This window comes from Manis javanica, chromosome 10, assembly GCF_040802235.1.
Source record: "Manis javanica isolate MJ-LG chromosome 10, MJ_LKY, whole genome shotgun sequence".
NCBI classification, from domain to species: domain Eukaryota; kingdom Metazoa; phylum Chordata; class Mammalia; order Pholidota; family Manidae; genus Manis; species Manis javanica.
In genome coordinates this window covers 24776860-24798271 of record NC_133165.1, presented here as the reverse complement: position 1 = coordinate 24798271, position 21412 = coordinate 24776860, and the positions used below count along the sequence as shown (strand labels likewise).

The 21412-nt window shown below is 56.2% G+C and overlaps 1 protein-coding gene across 1 annotated transcript in view; it reads right to left on the bottom strand.

Moving 5' to 3' along the window:
* Positions 1–21412, bottom strand: part of FAM20C (FAM20C golgi associated secretory pathway kinase) — a 46791-nt gene that overhangs the window by 12335 nt on the left and 13044 nt on the right. The gene's annotated exons all lie outside the window — the stretch shown is intronic.

The following is a 21412-nucleotide window of genomic DNA, read 5'->3' as shown; positions in this document are numbered from 1 at the left end:
GCCACCAGCACACACGAGTGCTCATGCGCACACACGCACACTTGCAGACAACCTGATAGGGGATCAGAGGGTGTCTTTGCTGGGGTGGCCAGGAGCTCCCATCTCCCTGGAGGGTGCCTCCCTGTGGCATGTGAGGTAGGTGGCTGACATGCAGCCACCCTTCAAAGCCACAGGGTGCAGGCCCATCTCAGCTCCCCAGACTTAGCCCTCCCCACCCCATCTCCTTGGAGCCTGCGCCCGACCCAGGGTGACTGCTATCAGAAACCTCCCACCCCGCCCCTCCAGTCCTGCCATCCCCCACGCCTCACTCCTGATGCTCAGCACTAAAACTCCCGGTCCACCCAGTCCTGGGCTTCGCCCATCTCTGCACTTGTGCTGTGCTGTGCCCTCTGCCTTCCTCTGCCTTTCCCCGGCCCCATGGCCTTCCTGGAAGCACAGATGAAGGCGCCCCATGGGGAGCCTGGCCCTGCTACACTAGATCCTTGTTTGCAGGCCCTGGGGGCAAGAGCGCCTAGCCAAGGGCCTGCTTTAAAGCATGTGCTTAAGAAGCTAAAGAAGAGGTGAGGAATTGATGGAAGCCCAGAGAAGGGGCATAAATCTACCTGCAGCCTCAAGCTTTTCCCACCCTCATTTCTTCAATTTCCATCACAATGACCACCATGACCACCACCATGGCCATCATCATCTCCATCGCCACTACTATCACCACCACCTCCATGGCCATTACCCCTACCTCATTGTCCCTAACCTCTAGTGCCTGATGTGCACTGGCGATGCTTGTGGCATTCGCACAGAAGTTAGCGTGTCTGATAGTGCTGTGACTCTTGTTACCCTCATCCTCCCCTGTGCACTCACGTCTGAGCAGTCCCATGCCTGGAATGCAGGTGGCTCTGAGCCCTGTTACTCTTGGAAGAGTGCAGCCACTTCCTGGAGGCTCTGGGATCAGGTCCCAGAACAGTTCCTGGTTCCCACCTGGGGCTTGGTGACCTCCACCCTCAGGCTGTTCAGAGGAAGAGGCAGCTCTGTTCCTAGCCCCAAGGCCAGACCGGACTCCTGCCCAGCTGTCTCAGATCCCGGATGCCTCTTTCCCAGAACAGCCCACAAGTGGAGAGATGTGGTCATAGAATGTGCATTTGCCTGTGTGCCCAGAGGCTCTCCAAGGGACCATGGGGTGCCCTTGGGGCCTCAGTTCTTTGGGCACGCCTACAGACAGGTGGGGCACTTGTGAGTGGTTGTCAGGCCCTTGAGGCTGTGAGTTCCTTGGGATGGATGCCCAGGTTAACTCCCTGGGCTGAGCTGGGACTCAGGGAAGACCAAAGGGATGGAGGGAGGGTGCAGCTTGGAAGGTGGCTCTGGAATGGGCCTCCACAGGTGCCCGGGCTGGCAGTGGGCAGGCGCTCCAGCTGGGAGGCCCGGGGGAGCATGCTGAACTTCCCAATCCTCAGTCCCAGCTATAAAACGGGGATAATCAGAGCTCTGCTATCATCTGAGCGGGTCAGTGTGCACACGCATGGAGAGCTCTCAGTGGGAAGAATGACAAGAATCCTGGGCTAATTTATGTGTGTAAAGAAGTATAGGGCTGGTTCCCTGTTGGTCCTTCTGCTAAGGCTTTGCACCAAAACAAACAAGGGTAGGGATAGTCTGCTGGTGGGATACCGCCAGTGATGGAAGGGTGAGGCTCAGGGCCACCATGCTGCCACCCACACAAATGGTCTGGTGACATGACAACCTCCAACAGCCATCTGCTTCCCTCCTGGTAGGTCCTCACCAGCCAGTCCACTCCTGAGGGGAGGGTGCAGGGGTTTTAGAGCTGTGTATGTTTGCTGGAGGGGCACGCTGGACATTTTTGGGGCTGGGCTGCCTGGCAGGGGAACAGCATGGGGCACTTGGGGGGCTGGGGACCAGCAGTGCAAGGCAGGGAGAGTAGAGGGCACCTGCTCCCCCTGCAGGGAAGTCGGCCACGTCCTCCACTTGCTGAGCCGCACCAGGGGCAGAAGGTGCTGCCCCTGACCCAGCCAGCCAGGCAAAACACTTTGGAAAAGTACTGAGCCCACCACACCAGGCAGGGGACTGCACTCTGCTGACCAGGCCACGTGGTAACCACCCCTTCCTCCCGGTGTCCAGGCAGGGTTGTGTGTGGGCAGGACGGCAGGTGGAGGGTGAGGCCCACCAGGCTCTAGGCTCTTCCTGGGACAAGGGTGTGGAAATGTGAGGAGCAGACGCTATTGGGCATTGGGGCTGGCTGAGCACCCATAGGTTGGCCTGCCCAGGTGAGGGGCTGGGAGACCTCATGGCTGGGGTGCAGCACCCAGGAGCCACAGCCTTCTCCTGCTGACCAGGAGGGAGGGGGCGGGCGGCCTCTCCCCTGGGACCAACAGGGATGGGAGAGCCTCCTTGTCTGGCCGGGCCCTTCTGGGGGCCACTGTGCCCACAGGGAGTGGCCTGCACTGGCTCTGGCCTTGGGGAACATGAAAACCCTCATAAATCAGCAGCTGAGGAGTCAGGCTCAGCCATGGCCAAAGCGACCGTTTCAGTGAAAGACGCCGGCAGTGGGCCTGACTGGGTGAAGGAGGAAGCAAGGCAGAGCCTGGTGGAGTTCGGGAGGGCCGCCTGGATCCCGGGGAAGGCTCTGTCTGCCCTTGCTTTCTCAGGAAGCCCTGGACACGTCACACTGAGCCCCACAGGTCACTAGAAGGCAGGCCCTGGAAAGCAGCCTCCGGGGTATGCCCAGCAGCCCTGAGACCCTCAAATCCTAGGTCTGCTAAACTCCAGTGAAGGGCCACTCAGGACCAGGTCTTGGGGACTCCTGCACTTCCACATTTCTTCTCCTTCTTCTCCAGACCCAGACCTCACCACACCCAAGCCTCCTTTCTTAAGAGGGGCTTCCCTTAGCTCTTAAGGAAGCACAGTATGAACTGATTGTAGTTATTCATACTGAAGTGAGGGTGACTACTATGCTGACCTCTCCCAGGAATTCTGTAAACTAATATAGAATCTTTGGCAACACAAAGCCACACAAAGGACACAGTGATTTAGCAACCTTGAAAAGGTTGTGAAATTGGTCTGTTTCCTCCAGATCTGGTCATGCCATCACTGCCAAAACTTCCTACATTTTTAAGAAATGACAGAATGTTTTGGGAGAAGGTGCCTCTGTTTTCACAGAAGCCAAAGAGAAGTACAATGTAGTAAGTATATCCTGTGTCCTGCACAATTAGCCCTTGGGGAGCCCCCTGATCTCCCATCTTTGTCACCATTACAAGGACAAGAAAGTGTGAGGTCAGGAAAGGGGACACAGCTAGAACTGGAAGGCCCTGGGTCAGAAGCCTGGTGCCTCTGACCCAAATTCTGTGCTTTCCTCAGGGCCTCTAAAGTCAGACATGGCTACAGCTATACGTCCTTAAAGTGTTTCCTCCCAGATCAGCACCACCTCTGGGTGCTGGACCTCCATGGGCCTGGAGCTGGGCACAGCAAGGCGAGAGATGCACCACCAGGTCAGGCATTCAGGTTCCCATGAGGACCCAGAAAGGCTGTGCCACAGGCCCAGAGGTCTGGCTGCAGGAAACATTCCCTCTTCCCTGAGACAGGTCGTGGCTCTGGTGCATGATTCCTGCACCCACCATGACTTCCATTTCCATGGGAGGCAGTGGCCATTAGCATGCCCCATCCTGCAAGGTGCTCTTCCCAGCCCTGCCGTGTACACTGCCGCCACCCCTCTGCCACCATCACTGGGGCCGCCTTAACCCTTTGACAACTGTCACAACCACCTGCCTCCTCTGTGGAGTGCAGCACCCTCCATGGTTCCCACTGTTACTGTTAACATCTCAATGTGCTTAATTTGTGGGAAAACTTTGGGTAAAATCAGAGAAAATGGGTAACATATTACCAAACTTATGAAATGATAAAAGCCAACATTTATATGGTTCTTACTATGGGCTGAGCACCCCTGAATCCTCATGACACCTGGAAGTGTCCCCGTCCTGGAGACAAGGACGCAGCCAGGCAGAGGTCTCTGCCCACGAATGAGGGCCCTGGGCTCAGGTCTGAGGCTGCTCGGGGGTCTGAGATAGGAGGTTGCGCTGGGGAGTGGGTGGGCTGTATTCTCTCCGCTGGACACCTGGGGAAAGTCACTGGTGGGGAAGGACCTGCCACATAGCCCACCCTAATCCCACCCACCCAGGCTTCAGGGAGCAGGGGTGCCAGTAGGGCCCTCTGAGAAGTGTAGCAGGAGGGCAGCTCAGGGGACACCTCCAGGACCAGTAAAGACCTGTCTTTGCCCTGCTGCTGGCTGCCCACCAGGCCTGTGTGGAGAGCAGAGGCATGCAGCCCCATGTGAGTGAGCCAGATGCCTGCCTGTCAGCGGGCCCCACAGAGCAGGGACAGCCAAGCTGAGGCCACTGGGGTGGGCACAGGGCCCAGGGTAGAAACAGAAATGCATCCAACTCCAGGAAAGGGCAGCTGGGCAGCTGCTCAGGGCACAGACTGCTGTCATATGGCTATTTTGGGTCCTCTCAGAGCTAAGACCTCCAGGGCCCCTCAGCACAGATGGGAAACTGAGGCCCAGAGAGAGCATTTCATGCATCGCTGAAAAGCACTGCCACCCTGCAGTGCTGCAGAGTCTGGGGAAGAAGCAGCCAGCACGCTGCCATTGGAGCGGCCCACTGAGCCCAGAGCCATACAGCTGGCTGTGGGTGCTCCTGCGTCCCCAAGGTCCCTGCAGGACAAGCCAACAACCTCCTCTAAGCAGGTGGGTGAACTAACAGCCAGGGCTCCCCTGAACGCCCTCCCCACCCGAGGATGTAAAGCATGGCTGTCTGGGTGGCTTCCTTTGGGACCTCGGGCCTCAGGGACTTGTCTGGGGCACATCTATAAGCACCACCCAGGGGCGCCTCCAGCCCTGGCCCTTCCCTATCAGGTCATGCCACTCCGCCACCCCTCAGACTCCCACTGCCCCCAGTGTCTCCCTCTCCAGGGTGCAGCCCCTCTTGGCCAGCCCTCTGCCATTTCCCACCACTGTCCATCATGCCTTGAGCAGGCAGAGCCTGACGGCGGTGCCAGTTGCTAACACAGGCCCCTTGCCACTGTGTAAGCACCACCTTCCCGGAAACACATTCACATGACTGCTTTTGTGCTATGGGGCAGAGCTGAGTGGTTATGACAGAGGCCAACTGGCCTGCAAAGCAGAACTGCTCACCCTCTGCCCTGCACAGGGGTTTGTTGACCCCCAAGGCGTCAGCTCGCTTTCCCTTCTTAGCCTGACCACCCTCTGTAATCACATACCACTAAGCTGCATCCCTGTCTGCTGGCCCGGGGCCAGTGCTCCCTGGACAAGGGCAGGAAGGAGAGATGGCCTGTAAGGGCGCCTCCCCTCCCCCCACTGTTCTGCGAAGGACCTCGGGTCCTGAGAGAGCCAGAGGAGCCCCCCTCCCCAGCGCAGTGTAGCGGACCCGGCTGAGGACGGTCAGGGCCCCATCAGCCCTGTGAGGCCCTGGCTGGGCCCCTGGGGTTAGGAGGCATGGCTCCAGCAGGTCGCTGAAGCCTGGGGACGGCTACCCCAGTGATGGGGCTCACGAGAGGCCCACTCTGCCTCACTGGCACTCAGCAGCCTGGGAGCTTGACACTGTTGTTCTCCCCCTTCACAGGTGAGGAAACAGGCAGAGAGATGAAGAGGCTCAGCCAAAATTTACAACAAGCAGCAGTACTCCAGACTCCCAGTCACTAGCTGTACTGTATCTGCTGGGTGTGGGGCCTGGGCACGGCCCAGGAAAGGCAGAGGGTGGCAGAAGCTGAGTGTCCACAGCCTCATCTAGGACCTGGTTGGGACGGGCTGGCCACTGTGGTGATGGCTGGCTGGGGCAGGGGGAGTGGGCCAGTGACATTCCTGTGTCCCCCTGGGCCTCCTGTGGGCCTGGCAGCCGCATCTGGCCCCCTCCTCTGTGCTCCTGAGAACAGCAAGCCTGCCTAGAACCTCCATGTGCCCGGCTCTGTTCCCAGACCTTGTACACTGACACATGCAATCATCATGACTTAGAAGGTGGGCGTGGTCTCTAGACCATGCACCCAAGGTTACTGGCTAGGCACAGCACTACCACACATGCTGACCCCAGACCCCTCTGTCACCCGCCTCTGCACCACCTTCCACACGGGCCTCATGGGACGGCTCCTTGATGCACAGTGCTGGGAGCCCAGAAGGTATGTGAGTGTCCTGTGGCTGTGGTGACAGCCCCAAACAGGGCCTTAAAGCAACAGGAGTTTATCTCCTCCTAGTTCTGGAGACCTGAGGTCCAAAATCAAGGTGTTGCAGGTCACCCTCTGTGCAGAGGCTCCAGTAGAGTCTCCTGGCATCACGGCCACATCACTCTGGTCTCTGCCTCTGTCAACACATGGCCTCCCCTGGAGTCTCTTCATCCAGGGTCCCCAGACACCCTCTGACATGGACACGTGCTCACATTTAGGGCCCACCCAGGGCACCCACCGGGAATCCTCATCTCAAGATTCTAACTTTGTCCCATCTGCAAAGACCTCTTTTCCAAGTAAGTGACATAGCTTCCAGGGATTAGGACCTGTAGCTCTGGGGCAGATGCCACAGAAGGGAGGAGGCTGTGATTCTCATCCTGGGAGCAGCCTCAGAGGCAAAATGCCAGGTCAAGGCAGACGCTTCCTTTTCCTCCTGAACACAGGATTCCTGGCTCACCACATGAAGGCGTGGAGGCAGGCTAAGCATTTCCATCCTGGGTAATCTTCTCATCACTCACACAGCAGAAAACAACCACCTTGTCATTAGAGAGATATATTAAGCTATTTAATATCAGGCTTTCTGCGGGTAGATGTTCTGGAAGTGGGGAGGGCCTCTCCCTGGCAGTTACCCCAGTGTGACCTTCCAGTCTCAGAGCACAACGTCAGGACTTCCTGTTCACTCTGGCATCCAGTCCTTGCCCATGCGGGCGTTGGGTGACCAGCTGGTCTGCTTAAACACACTTGCCTTATTCAAACTTCTGGCACCTGGCTGTCCATCCAGTCCATCCCATGATGGACCACAGCCTGAATGGTGCTGTTTCAGCCAAAACAGCGAGTTCTTGAGACTTGGCTGCAGCAGAGACCTCCCGAGTGGCACAGACCTTGGGGGCTCCCTGACCCAGCAGAGGGCGTCCAAGCCCTGGACAGGCTGGCCCCCGACAGAGCCCCTTGGCATTAAACAGCCTACAGAGGTCTGCAAGGACACGTGTCTCTGAGCTTTTCCACTGAACCTCCTCTCCAGAACCAGTGGAGCAGGAGGCACTATGCCAAGACGGTGTCTAGGGCAAAGGTGGGACAACCTGTTTTTTTTTCTTGGCAGGATTTCTCTGATTGCCGTACCTCATGATGAGCACACCTGGAGGGCAGGCTCTCCTCCTGGTGTTCTGTGACAGGCACAGATCCGAGCAATCCCCAAAACCTCCCTAGGAGCTGTGGACAGAGCCGCAGAGCCAGTTGGTGACATGTCACCCTTCAGTCGATGGCACAACCCTCCCCTGCCCTCGAGGGACAGCACCTCAAGGTGGGACCCAGGAGGAAAGTCAGCATTTCTTTGGTTGGGAGGGAAAGTTAACTCATAAGAGACTCCTAAGCCTCAGGGTCAGTTTAACGAAGGCGGATTCGAAAACAATTCAAAGATGTGTCACCACAGAAAGTCTAAACTCATTTCCATTTAAAAATAAATGCAATGCTTTAGACTTGATATCAAAACAAAGGGGGGAAATTTCACCTGGAGCCTCGGTCACCTTGTGGATTCGCCTCGGGATGAGACTGGAGGTGAACACACTTCCTCCAGTCACCAGGACCACAGGTGGGCAGGCCCTTCTGTGTCCACGACCCTGGAGTGTGTTTTATTTAAAGGTGATAAAAAGATGGGGAGGCCACTGTGCTCCTCATCTGCTAAACTGTGGACTAAATATTTAGCACCAAAATTTCTTTGATAACATATCCTCTCCAGAAGGAAAAATAAACCAAATCCAAGTTAGGAGCTTGGAGTCTCTGGCTCACTCACTAGGCTTGTTTGAGATGCTGTCTGCAAACTTTCTTTCTGGGGCATAAGGGCCAACCAGAGCCAATCAGACTGCTCTTGAAAGAAATCCCCTGACTTTCACTTTCTTCTCCAGAATGAGGGAAATGAACACATTTTCTTTCTCCTCCGTCTAATCTTCCCTCCCTTTCATGACAATTAGATGACAGCCCACACACTAGCAGGTACCCCAGAGACTGTAGGAACCAGAGAGAAATACAAAAAGACACTCTCGATATTGCTCTTCAGGAGAAACTTTTTGGAAAAAATGACTTACTTGCTGTGGTTTTGAACAAAGGGGATAACATTTTCCAGCAATCCCAAGGAAACAGTTAGGGCCGGCAGAGGCCTGGGTCCTGCCAGGTGCCTGCCAGGTGCCTGCCGGCACAGGCTTCAACCTGCCCATCTGTACAATGGGTGTGAAGAGGGTGCAGGCCCAAAACTATGCTCCCTGAGGGTTTTACTAATTTTTTACTGTTTATTCATTTCCCTGCCAAGTTCTCTGTGACTGTTATAGAATTGTTCATAATTTCCTTTTTTTTCTGTTAAGCAAAGGAATTCCCAGCTGCCAAGTGGGAGCAGCAGATGGTGTTCAGCCTGAATTAATCCAGTTTGGGCTGACGGTAAATCCACGGGTGTTTGGGAAAGCAGGGTGACCTCAGCTGCTAGAGAGACCAGCCCTGGCTGACTTGGGCCCACAGAGAGCAGCAGGCCAGCATTGCCACAGGTGCTGGCCCACGGAGAGCCATGGGAGGGACTGTCCCTTGATGCCATGACGCCGGCGGCTGAGTGGCTGTGGGTGGCAGCTCCTTTCCCAAGCCTCTGGGACCTCATCCGTGAGTGGACAGTGATCACAGCTACTTCTGGGGCTGCCGAGAGGATTACTTAAGAGAATCCTTGTAATGTGCTTGTCCGACCAGCTCCCAAGGGCACATGAGGGGTGGCGTGCTGTCCTTACAGCCTCCCCCAGGGGACATGCCAGCATTCCCTGAGTGGGCAAGCATGGAGCCAGCCCTCCCATGGGCCCATGGAGGTGAAGCAGGGATTGGTGAGGGAGAAGACCCTCCTACAGAGACCCTTCTCCAAGGCCCCAAATGTGCTCTTGGCAGCAGACGCTGGTGGATCAGGCTGGCATCCTCTGCCCCCAAGGATGCTTCTCCCGCCATTATGCCGATTAAACTCCAGCGCGTGCCCATGTACCAGAACTTGCAGGGTGTCTTCTGCTGGTGCTGGGTAGCAAAGAGCCAAGGGCAGACAGGCTGCTCAGGGCTGCAGGCCAGTCAGGCTGAGCTGGGTCCCAGCTGCTCTGCCTCAGGGCCTCGTCTGGGACCCTGGAAGGCTCAGGAGTATCTCTCAAAGGCTGTTTTGGTTCTTAGTTACTAGTTTTCAGTTAATAAAGTCCTTTTTCCCTGACCATAAAAATAATTAATGAAACTGGAGACAACCTCAGCATCCCACAACCGGAGCCTGTGAGCTGAAGGGCTACGTGAAACATGGAACCTGAGCCTCACCCTGTGGCTCAGGGAAGCCACAGGCCACATGCCCCACAAAGATGTACCATGGGCCCCGAGCGGCAGTGGCTGGCAGCTGGGTAGCCCCTACAAGCTCAGATCCCTGTGGACAGTGCGGGACCCTGCACACTGCACATCCCTGGGCAGGGTCTGCTTGGCCCACCACAGAGGCCAGCTCAGCCTGAGAGGGTCCTGCCCATTCAGCGGGTCCACCATCCGGTGACCTAGGTGCCAGTGCTGCTCTGAGTCCTCAGGGCCCCTGGCTGCTCACTGGGGGACTGTGTCCTTGAAACTCCATCAGGCTCCACCTGCATTCTTCATCCCAAGCCACTTACAGATCTGGGTCACCTGCCATGTGGCTGGTGCTGCAGACACAGGATGAGGGAGACTCAGCCCTGGACCTGCCCTTCGAAGCACACAGTCCCATGGCGGGGGCAGTCAAGCCCCCAAGTTGCCACACTGCGGCCTGACAAGCACATAGATGTCTGTGGGGCCTTGAAAGGGTTGAACGCTCCATGGGCACCTCCTGACGCCGAGACCCTGGCTGGGTCTCGTGTCTGATGGCCGAGCCTATCAGGTCAAAGTACAGCCAGCCTGAACTGCAGCCCCACAGGACCCCACCCAACAAACCAGCCTCAGGCCAGACAGGATCCTGTTTCCAGGCTCCTGGAGCTTTGCACCATGGACAAACCCTAGTGCTGATTCCCACATGCCCATATGTGCAAGTGCACACCCACACACACCTGTGAACATGCGCATGCATGTGCACATACCCACAGGCCCATAAATGTGCATCCACACCCACACACCTGCACACCCACATGCCTGCAAACATGTGCCCGTGCATGCGCACTCATACACATACCCATGAACATGTTCATGTGCATGCTGCTCCCCTGGGTGCAGAGTATCTGTGCGCTCTCACTGGGCTGCTCTCTATCGCTTGGAGACCCTGCTGGGGCCGCCTCCATTCATCCTCTGCAACCAGCCAGGAAAGAACCCCTGCCTGGAGCTAGACCCCAGGACTTGGTGCCTGTGGGAGGGACAGAGCCTCAGCAGAAGCCGAGGTGGTCCCTTCTCAGTCAGACACTCAGGCCCTCAGGGTGCAGACCATTCCCCACTAGCCATCTGTCCCTGCACCAGGGCCATAAGCCCGTTTCTCCAGGGTGTATGGGAGTCTAAGGCCCTGGTGGGGGCTGGTGGCATCATCTGGCTGCTCTTGGCAGCTGTTTGGTGGTGTTGGGCTGCTCAGAACTCTCGCCTCCCTCCACCCTCTCTCCAGCACCCTGGACTAGTCTGCCCCATCCTCTCTGGGGACTTGGCAGTGGCCTCCACGCTGGCCCCTCCAGGCTTTCATTCTCCTCCCATCTAGTGCTCACCGCCCCACCACCCCAGCCCAGATTGCTTCCTCAGAGGCACACCAGCTGGAAACATAGCCCCCCACTGCTGCACGGCTCCCCTGAGGTCCCCAGTGGCCCAACCACCCTGGGTTCCAGCCACTCTCTGAATCATCCCTTCCAGCAGCTCTCTCTGTTAAGTCCCTCCCATCTGTTGGGGCTCAGATCTAAAAACCTACCCTGCCCTTAGCACCACCAAGGAGGCTCTCCCCACCCTGCACGTCACGGGGTTTTGTTGCTGCCCACTTGCCCCACCATTGTGGGCTGTTCTGTCCTTGATCCTCCCGTGTGTGGCACTCATTGTGCACCCTGAGAAAGTGAGCCAATCGATAGAGCCTCTCTTCTCATCAAAGGCGCTCTTGAGGGTCAGAAGGTAACTTGGGAGCCATGGGGGAGCCCCGTGCCCCTCTGCTGCACGAAGCTGCCCTATGGCTACTGGCACAGGGAAGCAGCAGAGCCTGCCTGGGCTGGGCCCTTAGTTGGCCACATCCACCCCTGCCTCCCTGCCCTGTGCAGGCTGCTGGCTTCAGATGGGGGCCAGCAGAGGGTCTGCTGGAAGTTCTGCTCAAGACATCCAGGTGTCTGGTTTCCTCCTTGCCTTCAGCCTCAGCTGAAGTGCCACCTGAACCCTCTGCAAGGGATTTACCCTCTCAAGTGTTTATGTCTGGTTATGTGTCTATGACTTCCCACTAGAACTTAATTAAGCTCTGTGCCAGGTGGGACCTTCTGCATCTTGCTCACGGCTGAACGCTCTCTGCTCCCACAGCACCTGACCTACAGCAGGTGTCCAGAAGCAAGCTCAGTGATGCACCAGGCGTGTGGGAGAGAGGGCAAGGAGGGCCTGACCAGGGCCCAGCAGACAGAGCTGGGAAGCCCTCCTGCACCCTGGGCTTGGCAGCCCTGAGCCCAAGCACACTGGCTACCCAGCTGGGCATGGGGTCCCGGCAGCTTCTCAGCTTCTCCTTGAGACCAAGGTCTGACTAAGGCTAAGGATCCCAGTCTGGCATCCCCATGGGCAGGATTCTGAAGCTCCTGAAAGCTGGGTGGTCCTGCTCCAGCCAGAACGAAGTGGGCGGAGAAGGCCTGCAGGCTGGCCCAAGCCAAACATGGGCACAAAGGGTTCTTGTCCACCTCTGGTCAGGCCCAGGCCCTGCTGGCTCCATGCCTGGTGACTGGCTATTGGGCAATCTGCTTGCCTTTGGGACCTGGTGTGGGCACCAGTGGAGGGAAAGCTTGAACTATTTATCAGAGCAGCAAATCCTTGGAAATCCTTTACTGCTGGCTCACTGGTCCTCAAACTTTTACTTCCCCAGCCTCCACCTGGGGGCTGGGTGCTGAGGGAGAACCACGCCTTGTACTGCCTTATCAGGCATCCTGCCTCACACCCTCAGGCCCCTGGGTTCCAAATGTGCTTGAGGGGGTCGTGTCTCGGGCGCCTGACAAACGCCACCCCCGTTCACATTGGACCTGCAAGGACAGCAAGGTTCACCGAGAAAGCCTGTGGCCCATTTGCTCTTTGCATCTCTGGTAGGACGTCCATTGTGCCAAGCATGGGCCCTCCGGCTGCAATGGGCTGGAAACACTGGGGAGCCTTTGCTTTACGTCCTGGCCATGCCCGTCACTCCCGTGATTCCAAGCAGCTCACCCACCTCCTACCTGGGCTTGCTGGGCCTGGCAATCGGCAGGTCCCCTGACTCCTGGCCCCTCTCCCGCCTCCATCTCTGGCTGTCAGTCAGTGAGCACTCTGGCTCAGTGGGCCCTGGGATGGAGGAGTGACCAGTGCCATGTCTGTGCTGAGCTTTGGCTGGGACACAGTGGTGCATGGAGGGCCAGAACGGTGAGAGCTGCAGAGTCACAGCCTCTGCTGACAGGCACATTCTCAGGCCCCTGCTGCCCTCCCTCAGGGACCAGGCATGGAGTGCAGCCTGCAGCTCTTACCAGGGACAGCAGACATTAGACCGGCCAGGTAACAAATGTCAAAGGCCACACCCAGGGCGCAGTTCGGTAACAGATCTTGGGCAAACTGCGTGTGCTGGGCAGCTGAGCATGCAAGGCGGAGCTGGGGCCTCCCTGGGGAAAGCCCGGGAAGGGGACATTGCAGTGCCAATGGCCACCTGGGGCAAAGAGCGCAGGCATGGGTGAAGCCCACCGGACATCCCAGCTGTGCCGCCTGCATTCAAATCCTACAACAGCTCACGGAGGAGAACAGGACTCCGCCCTGTCCCGTCTCGTGTGCTCCGTGTGAATGGTATGAGGCCCAGGGAGGCTCAGGAGTCCACACTCCCAGCTCCTTCTCTGCACAGGATCCATGGGCTCCTTGAACAGGAGCATCAAAAGAAAATTAAAATAGAGATGTTGCCTAAAAGTACATACTTGCAACTAGAAGATCAATAGGTCTTGGAGCTCCAACACACAGCACAGAGGTTACACAACAAAACTGTACTATGAACATTAAACTTGCCAAGAAACTAGATCTTCCACCAGACCTAACACTACAGTGGCAATCGCATTACAATATAAATGTATCAGATCAATATGTCCTACCCCTTAAACTTAGATGTTATATGTCAATGATATCTTAACAGAAAAGGAAATTAAGGAAGGCAGTCCCTCCCTCATGCAACCCAGGGCCTTCCTCTGCCGGGTGTTTCATCAGAGCCTCTAAATCTTCGTAGAACTGGTAAGTGGGAAGAGCATGCAAGATTTCACCTTTTATAACGAGGCACAGAACCCTGGGTCACTGTTAAGCTGGCTGACGGTGGCGACGTGGGGACCATGGAGAACCCACCACAGCCCCCCGGCCCTGCCTAGGCCTGGAGGGAGGAGGGAGGAGGCACCGCAGCAAAGCCAGCAGCAGCAGTCACCTCCCTGCCTGGGATAATGGTCTTGCAAAGTCAAATCTGTTACCTAAGGAATTTCTGGCCCGTGATAGTCCAGGCAGAACAGCCCAAGTGGCTGAGAGCTCGGGCTCCCCAGGGCCAGTATCTGTTCCCCCCCTGCTCATAACAACTATTGAGGGGCAGGGCCTGCTCGGGGCCACAGGGAGCCACACGGTCAGTGACCCAGGGAAAAGGCACCAAGAAGACAGCCCTGAGGAGGGTGCCCATCTGAAAGTGACCCCCAGTCAGAACTGGTCCTTCGGGAGGCAGGGCAGGGCTGGAGGGGCAGGGGCCATGGTTGGCAGTCCCAGAGCTTGGCCCCCAAGCCAACACTAAGCTCCCAAGACTCCCAGCTGTGCTGCTCACTCCACTGGAGCACAACCGGCCCCACACCCCCTTGAGCCCCTCAGCTTAGTGAGGAGGCAGGCCTGCAGCCAGGAGCAGTGCCTGGGTGTGGAGCGCAGGTCTTCAGACCAAAGTCATGATCACAGGGGAGAAGGCCCTGCTTTCCTGCCTGCAATTCCTCTTTTCAGGGCTGGAGACCCGGCCTGGAGGCCACACTCCATGAGAGAGAGGGCAGCTCTGGTTCACATCTAGATACTCTGCATCTGCCTGCAAATTTTTTTTGCAGCTGCCTCTGTTTATCCATCTCCACTGTGAGGAATTCCTGGGCCTCTAAGCATCTGTTCTCAGACAGTTTCTCTGGGAGATGTAGACAAACACGCACACACACACCACGTTTCTATTTGCAAAAGGAAAGGAAAGCAGATGGCCAGTGGGCAGTCTTTAGGACACAGCTGAGCTTCAGCCCCACCCTGGGACAGCGCCTGGCCTGGCAGAGAACCGGCAAATGGGGGCAGGTGGGACCTGCCACGCTGATCCCCTGTCTGTGCTGAGCAGCAAACAGAAGACGAGTCAGAATATTTAAGCCTCTTCGGTATGGGTGGGGCCTCTGGGAATCTGCCAGCTAAGGGTAGGGAGTGTGGCTGCCCCCTAGCAGAGACACCTCCACCTCCCACACGACAGGTCCCAGGGATCCCAGGCAAGCCTTGCCTCAGCCCAATGGCACTGAAAGGCCTGAGACCTGGCCTCCGAGACCCTGGACCGCCACTCATTCCCTGTTTAATATTAAACCCTTCTGATCCTTAATTTCCTTCTCCTTGAAGGAGAGGTGGTAATAAAAATAAAATCCATCCCCTGTGGTTGGAAAGGTCAAATGACTGGATGTGCACTGAACTTCTGTCACTGGCTGGGAAGCACATGGCTGAGCGTGTTCTCTGCAGGCCCCAGGCCAGCATTGTGTAGACGCAGGTGACCCAGTGCTACCCAGCAGGCCTTCCCAACCAAGGAGCCAAGATCAAGGCCACGAAGGAGCTTGCTGTCCTCCTACCAAGTGGTGTGAAGACCCAGGGCAGACCTGGGCTCAGGCAGTGCCTGTGACCTCACCTGTGCAGCCCCGTGGCAATCCCAGACAGCTGTCCCTGCCCTGGGAATGTCACCCTAGCTGCTGTGGTCTGACGCCCTGGACGGCCTCTGCACAGCTCTGGCAGGGCCGCCTGCAGCTGACCGCTGACTGACCCTGACCGACAGCTCTGGGAAGACTCGCCAAAAGTGAGTCCAAAAGCAGCCTTATTAATAACACCTCCACCCTGGGAATGACTCATGTCCATCAACAAAGAACAGATACCTCAGGGGTGTGTTCCCACAGCAGAACATGATTCAGTGATGAGGACGGATGAACCGCCACCAGATACCTAGTGCAGGCACCACCTGAGCGCGGGAGGCCCACAAAGGAGGGCGTGGGGCCCCTGCAAGGGGCCAGAGTGGTCCATGCCTGGGAGCTAGGGAGCCGCGCCTGGGACTCGGGCACCAGCGGCACTGGGTTGGAACTCAGTGGGCTGATTTTGGTGCCGCTGCCTGAGAACTCAGCTGTGGATTCCCACTTACCTTTGTGGGCGTTTCCATAGAAATACTTTCTTTCATTCAACAGAAATTTGAATTCTAAAAAGGTGAGGAATGGTAAATTATTACACTTACAATGCTTGTTCTTGATTTAATCCAATCGCTCCTCGTATACACGTACGGAAAAGGAGGTCCTGGGGGCCAATGGTGAATTGATTAATAGTATAGATGACAACCCTTTATTTTCTTTGTCCATCCAGGCACTGAAAAGGGGTGTTGGGTTTGCATGGAATATGTGTCTCACTTGCATGCTGTGACAGGTTCAATCGTGTCCCCAAAAGGGCATGTTAAAGCCCTGACCGCTGGACCCCCAGAACGTGGCCTTATGTGGAAACAGGGCCTCGGCCCGGTTTGTCCCTGTGGGCTGCCCTCTCCACGGTCCAGGCCACCACGTGCACCCCTCCGCCTGAGGCCCGGGCCAGAAGCCTTCACCCCTCAAGCCCACACCCAGCCACTGTGTGCCCAGGGGCTGGCCTCTCGTAAATGTCCCTGAAATCCACCCTTCCCTCCATCCACATGCCTACTGTGGTCATGGCCACTGCCATCTCTTGTCTGATGCCCAGTGGAGCCCCTGGCTTCCCCTGCACGGCAGTGGGCACAGTGCTTGGGCATGACCTCACCTCTGCCCACCTCTGGCGACCTTGCTTCATCTTCCCCTTAAACTGAGGGTGTTGCAATAGAACTGCCTGTGAGGATGGGTGTGTTCTCACCTGTGCCTCACAGGTGCCGCCAGCCATGTGTAGCCAGGTGTGTGCGTAGTGACACGGAGGAACTGTGCTGTGGCTGCTTCATTTTAATTCACTTCAGTGACACAGCATGTGGGGTGCCCTCTGTGTGGCAGCCCACATACCACAGCGCAGCCTACAGCCCCGTGGAAGCATTCTGTGTTGGAGTGCGCCACCTGCTCCAGGATGGCCCCCAGGCCTGGGGTGGTCAGACCTTCTCTGGACCTTCACACTCACCCCCAGGCCTCAGCTGGGGGTCACTTCTGAGAAACCTTCCAGCCGCCTCAGCCTACAGGGCTGGCCAGCCCTGGACCACTATTCTGTGAGGTAGATGTTTTGTGCCCACACCTGCCACCACTGGCTTGTTCTCTCATTCCTGCTGTGCCCCAAGCCAGTCTCCTGGGGCCACAGTGGGGGGGCAGACACCATGCTTTTGGCCATGCCCTGAGCAGCAGGAGAGCTGGGTCCTCACAGAGACTGCTGGGTCTGAGTCACATCTGTTCTCAGCACCCAGCACAAGGCCGGGTCCAGGGGCTCAGTGAGCGTCTATGGGATGGCTAAGTGACTATTTCTTCTGGGAGGTGGTCACAGCCAGTGTCTTGGGCATGCCTGGAAGTTCCTTTCCAAGAAGCAGTTTGAAATTTGCTGCAAAGGGCCTGTCCTCTCTGGTATGTCTGCCCAACTCCACCCTTCTTGCTAAACCACCCAGCAAGGGGTTAGCAGCTTCCTCCAAGAAACTTGCCTGTCTCCTAAACCAGTTTGGAAGACTTCAGACCTCAAGACCTCATCTTGCCAGGCCCTTGTTGGCAGATGGGTAAACTGAGTCTTGGTGGGGGTAGGAACTCTCTGGAGAGCAGGAGAGTGGCCACACTGGCCTGCTCTCTCTGGGGTGCACCAGTGCTCCCACGCTCCAGCCCCACATCCCCTGCACTCACCTACCACGTGCTCCTTCAACATGAAGACTTAATTACTATGCCAAAAGCACAAGCAAGAACAAAATAGATCAACTGGTGTCCTCAAAGCTAAAAGCTTGTGCTTCAAAGGACCCCACATATGTGATAAGGGCCTCGTATACAAAACACATAAAGAACTCTTACAACTTTTAACAAGAAGATAGCCCCCAATGGCCAAGGATCTGAATATTCTCCAAAGAACATACACAAATGGCCAACAAGGACACAAAAAGATGCTCAACCTCATGAGTCGTTAAGGAAAAGCAAGTCAAACCGCAAGGAGACACACCTAATGCCCACTAGGGTGGCCGTTATCCACAGGAGGGACCACGTGCTGGGGAGGCCATGCAGCTGCCGACACCCTCACCCCCTACTGGTGGAATTATAAAGTGGGGCAGGCGCTGTGGAAAACAGTATGGCAGTTCCTCGAACAGTTAAGTTTAGCTGTTACGTGATCCAGTGATTCCACTCCTAGAGAAATGAAAATCCCAGAGAAACAAAAACATACGTCCACACAGAAACTCATATGTGAACGCTCACAGCAGCATTATTACAACAGCCAAAAGGGGGAAATAAGCCAAGTGCCCTTCAACTGAAAAAGTACAAATAAAACATGATCCATTAACATGAGGGAATGTTCAGCCGTAAAGGGAGGAAGCCCTGACAACATGCCACAACGTGGATGAACCCCAAGGACGTTCTGCTCAGTGGAAGAAGGATGCGCTGCATGACTATTTCTATGAAATTCCAGAATAGATAAGTCCATAGAGACAGTGCTAGAGGGAGGGCGAGGGGGGACTGGTGACATCATAGGGGACTCCTTCTGGAGTCATGAAAAGGTCCTATAATTCACTGTGGTCATGGATGCACAATTCTGTGAATATACCAAAAGCTTTTGAATTGTAGACTGTATATGTGAATTATACCTTCATAAGCTTGTTTAAAAAATCTTTCTTCCTCTAACCCCAAAGAATACCCAGGAATTTTTGTGTGCTAGTTATGTTTTCAACACCTATTAGAATATAGTTAAGCTTTAAATGGTCACCCGCATTCCACATCAATTCTGCTTTGGGAGACCCCAACCTCTTCTAGACCCTCTCAACTCTTACATCCTTCACTATTTGGGAGGAAAAATACTACCCTAATTCATAATATTCTACTGACAATTTACGGAGCTATTTTGAGCTAAAAGAAGAACATTTTTATTAAAGAGATCTATTGATCATGGATTTCAATTTAAAAATGCTATGGTCATAAACCACAGCTGTTTTCTTATTTAGACCACAGAAGCACGTACGCAGGCACCTCACATCCTGGGCCAACAGGGAGTGAGGCTGCTGGCAACAGGACCACAGTTAGTGCCAGGCCCAGGCTTGGTCAGGGGAGGAGGGCCCTGGTGCCCAGAATCGCCTGGACCTCATCCAGCGGATGCAGCAAGAGGACAGGCTGCAGGGATGACACCAGCAATGTGTAAGCGCTCACCTGTGCCCACCCTGCCCACCTGGGGTCCTCTGCCAGGAGCACGCTGAGGGCAGGGAGGAGCCTTGGCTGACCTCAGGATGCCCACAGCCTTGCTCTGGCTGGCAATCTAGCTGGCAGGCTGTGAGCATGTCCTTTTCCTTTCTGGGACTCAGTTTCCCCAAGTGCTTTGAGAGGCTCAACTCTGTTTCCATGGCTTCAACCTCAGCTCAGCCTTCCTACTCAGCACACTGGTCACATTGGCCTTTGCCAAGCTCTGGTGTAAGCCCCACCCCAGACTGTTCACTGGTGGCCTCAGCCTTCAGATGCTGGAGAGGCAGTGACTTCCTTCCTGATCCAATGGCTGGGAGCTGAGAGACCAGCGGAGAAGGCGGCAAATGTGAGCTATGTGAGCTTCCACGGGGGCTCTGGGTCCTGGCTGCTGCAGGCCGCCATGAGCCGCCATGAACCACCAGGCCACAGGCAGGTCGCCTCTGGCCTCAGCATCTCTGCAAGGGTGAAGATGCCCACTGTGGGCAGGAGATGTGGCGGAGGGCAGGCACCTGGCCTTGCGGGCTCTCACGGTTTAGATTCAGCAGTGAGCTGTCTACCTTTCTAAGCTCCAGTTTCCCAACTTTATGGGGCTATGGGGCATAATAATAATACCTCCTCTAACTCACAGAGGTGTTCCGAGTACTAAACGATGGCAGCCCACAAGCCCTTGCACAGAGCCTGCCCAAGGAGCACCGGCTCTCACGGTGCCGGCAAATAGCAGCTCGGGAAATGTCACCATGGTGGTGGCTGTCACCACCACCACCCACTGGATGTTCTGACTTCCGAGATCCACATGGGGAACCTGTGAGGGAACAGGGACCATAACCACCCACTCTCTGTGGCAGGGCCAGCTTGAGTCTGTGTGACTTGATTTTCCAGTTTCTGTAGAAGGCCCCTGGTCTGTATGGCAAAGGGACATGGAGGGACAAGGGTCACAATTTCTGGCCGAAGGGAGCCCTCCTGAGGGGCTCCGAATGCATCTGGGAAGTGGGCTCAAGGCCTGAGCCCCTGAAGCACAGCCGAGCGCCACGAAGACACCAAGTTCCGGCGACTGCCAGTGGGAGGGCCCCTGCCCATCTGTCACCTGGCAGCCACCACACAGCATCTGTGCACAGACCCCGCGGCCCCCTCTCCTCCCCTCAGCAGCTCCACACTGCACTGTCGTGACATCGAAGGGCCTGGGATAGCCCCCTACTCAAGCTTCAACAAGAAGGGCTGCAACTCTCAGAACTGTTCACTCCATAGTGGGGCTGGGGGCACAGAGCAGTCAAGGTGCTGGGGAGTTCTAGGAGGAGCCCACTCAGGCTGCGTGCCCCCCAGCTGCCCAGATCATCCCTCCTGAGGGGTGGGGGCCACGTGACCCAGCCGGGACATCCACCACCTGGCAGTTACAGGTGGTAGTGTCCCACTGTCTTCCTGAGACAGCCAGGCCCCTGGAGCCCCTTTTCTGTATGGAGATGAGGGCGTCCCTTCACACACAGAACCAGGAGGTGCTCGCGGGCCCCTGACCTACTCAGCAGCTTCGTTGCCAGGGTGTACCCAGCAGCCGGCGGCCTGGTCTGTCCCTTCATCTGTGTGAGTGGCAGTTCCTCTGCCCCACCTGCTCCAGGCAGCCCCGGGTCAGAGCCCTGAGAGGCAGATCCCAGGGGTAGCCCAGGGCAGGGACCCCTGTGGAGTCCACCCTGGACATCTGTCCAGAGGAATGGGAGCAAGAGGCCCAGAAACAGTGCAGAGCACAGAAATATGCCTTCAGCCATGAGTAGCACCTACATTTTCTCTGACCTGGAAAGTAGTTTAACTGAATTTTTTAAAACTTCATTACCATTTTTTAAAACTTGATGATTAAGCAGAAGAAAAGAAATCTGTATTTCTAGCTTAACTTGAAAATTAGAAATCAGGCCAGATGTCTCATCTGGTAAACCCACAGACAGCTTCCCTTTCCAGCGGGCCCACCCCTGCAGCCACCATCCCCACCCAGCTCAGTGGCCTCACGTGACTTGAGTGGCCTCATGGACATCTGAGTGTGCAAGCCATGCTTCAACCACAGGGGACTCCTCACGTGTGCAAAACTGCCCCATCTGGTACTAACAGAAGATGGCAGAACAGTGCTAGACCACGTGGGTCCCGGAGCCCCAAGGTCATCAGAGAGGACATCACGACTACAGGTGTGTCAAAATCCTTGGGGTGGCCTTTCAAATGTCCCTTCTCCATTTCCACCACTTTTTCCTTGCCATTGGGAAGGGAAAAGTGGGGAGGCAAGGAGAGGAGGGGGCGGGGGCCGACCCCTGTGTCACCCGATTTGTCACGATGGGGAGGAAGTCAAGTGAGATCACCCTTAGTTGACCCCAAAACACTTCTGGGAGGAAACCTTGCATATTCCACCAGAAATTTAGTGCCCACGCACCTGAGTCTCCAGTGCAGACCCCTCTCCCCAC